Source organism: Macaca fascicularis, chromosome 9 (assembly GCF_037993035.2).
Source record: "Macaca fascicularis isolate 582-1 chromosome 9, T2T-MFA8v1.1".
In the NCBI taxonomy this organism is placed as follows: Eukaryota; Metazoa; Chordata; class Mammalia; order Primates; family Cercopithecidae; genus Macaca; species Macaca fascicularis.
In genome coordinates this window covers 14,184,967-14,188,508 of record NC_088383.1, presented here as the reverse complement: position 1 = coordinate 14,188,508, position 3,542 = coordinate 14,184,967, and the positions used below count along the sequence as shown (strand labels likewise).

The 3,542-nt window shown below is 35.7% G+C and overlaps 1 pseudogene; it reads left to right on the top strand.

Annotated features, from left to right (window-relative positions):
* Nucleotides 1–1,195: 1,195 nt before the first annotated feature.
* LOC102125045 (small ubiquitin-related modifier 2 pseudogene) lies at nucleotides 1,196–1,833 on the top strand (annotated as a pseudogene).
* The last annotated feature ends 1,709 nt before the right edge of the window (nucleotides 1,834–3,542 follow it).

Here is a 3,542-nt window from a genome sequence, read left to right as displayed (position 1 = left end):
CGTGAGGCTGGGAAGTCAAGGCTTTAGTAAGCCGTGATTGCACCACTGCACTCCAGCCTAGGTGACTGAGTGAGACCCTGTCTCAAAAAACAAAAACAAACAATTAACAAATCCTTTTCCAACTTTGTTATTTCAAATCTTTGCTTTCAGCAAAATTGAAAGAAGATCTAATGGACCTATCAAATAATATAAATTATATTAAAATTAATATATTTATTAATTATATTATTTATTTAATAATATAAATTATATAACATATGGTATTATAAAATAATACAAATAATGAATATTATTATATTATTTGACACGTCTATTAGATCTTCTTTCAATTTTACTGAAAGTAAATAATATTTGATGATAGATCACTGTATGGTTTTTGAAATACAACTAAAAAGCTTTCAAAGAATTGAGTGACATTGCTATAATACATTTTTTGGCCTCACCGTCTACTTATTTCTGAGAAAAAGCTTCCTCAGTTCTTCTATTCAAATAAGACAAAAAAATTGGAAGCATATTGTTGCTGAGTCTTCTTTCAATCTAGTAAGAGGGAATAGCTGTCCACTGATGTATAATTTAATTCACAAACAACTACCTTCATTTTATGAAGATCGTCTAATGATTACTTAACGTGGATAAATAATCATTTGTTGTTTTTCACTTAATGCATAACCATTAGGTTGTTTGATTAGTTATGCACTAATATTAACTGTAATGACAACTCACTCCAAAAGAAAACATCTAACATTAGGAATTATGGCCTCAGAAAAAAAAACATGTATTGGCAGAGAAGTATGACAAGGCGATAAATCAGACTCACAAGCTTAAACATTGAGTACATTAGGAAAATATTTTGGGAAGAAGTAGAACAGAAAGGCCCTTGATATTTCATCCAGTGGACTGGAAATAAGAGATCAGGGAGAAAGAGAAAAAAATATGTCAAATTTTGAACTGTTAAAGAAGAGGCTGTTCATGTATTTATAAAAAATGGATGACGGTGGCTATAAACCTACTGTTGTATTTGGATTCCATTTGATGCATTTAAAAGAGCAATGTAGCAATTTTACTTAAAAACATTGATGTATACAATATGCCTCAAATTATTTATAATTGTTTAAACTTACAACAAAACTGTAGATATCAACTTAAAATATTTGAGAAGAAGCAGAATTATTTGTTTTCTTTAAGGGGCTAATCTAATTCAATTAACCCAGAACATTATGCTCGACAATTGCAGAGTACACTTAAAAAAAAAAAAAAAAAAAAGCAACAACAACAGCAACAAGTGAACCTAACCTTTTATCAAGAGACACCACGCTCCTTCTTCTGCCGCTCCTGGTGCTGCTTGTGTGCTCGTTTCCTGCGGACCTGGTCCCTCTTTTGTGAAGTGGCAGCTGAGGGGACTCCGGCGCTCGCCACGGCCAACGAAAAGCCCAAGGAAGGAGTCAAGACTGAGAACAACGATCATATTAAGTTGAAGGTGGCGGGGCAGGATGGTTCTGTGGTGCAGTTTAAGATTAAGAGGCATACACCACTTAGTAAACTAACGAAAGCCTATTGTGAACGACAGGGGTTGTCAGAGAGGCGATCAGATTCCGATTCGACAGGCAACCAATCAATGGAACAGACACACCTGCACAGTTGGAAATGGAGGATGAAGATGCAACTGATGTGTTCCAACAGCAAGCGGGAGGTGTCTACTGAAAACGGAATCTGCTTCTTTACTCCAGAACTCTGTTCTTTAAAGACCAAGATTACATTCTCCATTAGAAAACTGCAATTTGGTTCCACTACATCCTGACTACTACCGTATAGTTTTCTCTATTCTTTCATTTCCCCCTTCCCCATTCCTTTATTGTACATAAAGTAACGGGTGTATGTGCACAAGCATATTGCATTTTTTAAAAACCAGACAGCCAATGGTATGTTTTGATTGACATCAAGTGGAGCCGGGATGGGGAAAAATACTGATTCTGTGAAAAATACCCCCTTTCTCCATTAGTGGCATGCTCGTTCAGCTCTTATCTTTATATTCCAGTAAGTTATTTTGCTCTCACTGTTTTAACAGAAACACAACATAAAAATTCTTGCATACCTTGTTCAATTGGAGAATTTTAATGTTTTTCATTTATCATTGTAAAACCAAGGACAATTGTATAACTTTTTTGTACGTAGCTTTTACATGTAGGGCAATCTGTCTTTAAGTAGGGATAAATTACTCTAAAACAAAAAGGAATCTTAGATAGTTTTCCCTTCAAGTCAAGCGTCTTGTTGTTTAAATAAACTTCTTGTTTGAAATGAGAAAAAAAAAAGAGACACCACATGCTGATCATAAAACGAGTCTCAATAAATTTCAAAGGACTAAAATCATACTGCTATGTGAGATAAATTAAGGTAAATTAAGATAAATAAAGTAAGATAAATTAAGATAAATGTGATTTCTGCCCCCAAAACTTCATGTGTTGGAAACTAAATCCCCAGTGCAATGTTGTTGAGAGGTGGGGCCTTTCTGAGGTCATTATATCACAAGGGCTCTGCCTCATGAATGGATTAATGCTGTTATTGAGGAAATGGGTTCATTATTGCAGCAGGAGAAAACCCCTTATAAAAGAATAAGTTTGGCCCCCTTCCCTGTCTCACACATGCTCTACTGCTGTCCCACCAGGGGATCCAGCAGCAGAAGGCCCTCACCAGACGACAGCACCTTGATCTTGGACTTGCCAGCCTCCAGAACTGTGAGAAATTAATTTCTGTTTATTGTAAATTTCCCAGGCAGTAGTACTCTGTTATAGCAGCACAAAACAGACTAAGACACATGCTTTGTTCTCTGACCATAAAATTTATCAGGAGAAGATGTCTGAAAAGTCCCCAAATTTGGAAAGTAAGCAACATACTTAATTTAGAAATTACATACATAATTAATATACTTAACACACTTAATGTTGCTTAATAACATACTTAATTTGCTTAATAACATACAAAATTAAACAACATACTTTTAAATAAAGCATGGGTGAAAGAAATCATGGTGAAAACAAGCTAGAGAATAATAAGATAAATTAAGCCAAAAATAAGTAAAAGAAAAGAAATAATACAGAAAAGTGTGTAAATCAATTGAATAGAAAATGGACAAGTAACGGGGGTGAAAACAATAAAAACAAAATTTTTTTCTTTTTCTTTTGAAACAGAGTCTTGCTCTGTCACCCAGGCTGGAGTACAGTGGCGCAGTCTTGGCTCACTGCAACCTCCACCTCGCAGGTTCAAGCGATTTTCCCACCTCAGCCTCCCGAGTAGCTGGGATTACAAGCATGCACCACCATGCCTGACTAATTTTTGTATTTTTAGTTGAAATGGGGTTTCACCATGTTCCCCAGGCTGGTGTCCAACTCCTGGCCTCAAGCAATCCACCCACCTCAGCCTCCCAAAGTGCTGGGATTACAGGTGTGAGTCACTGCACCTGGACAAAAGTTTGTTCTTTATTTAAACAGAAAACAAGGCTGACAGAAAAAGTTGGTTCTTTGAAAAGATTAATAAAGCTGATAAAC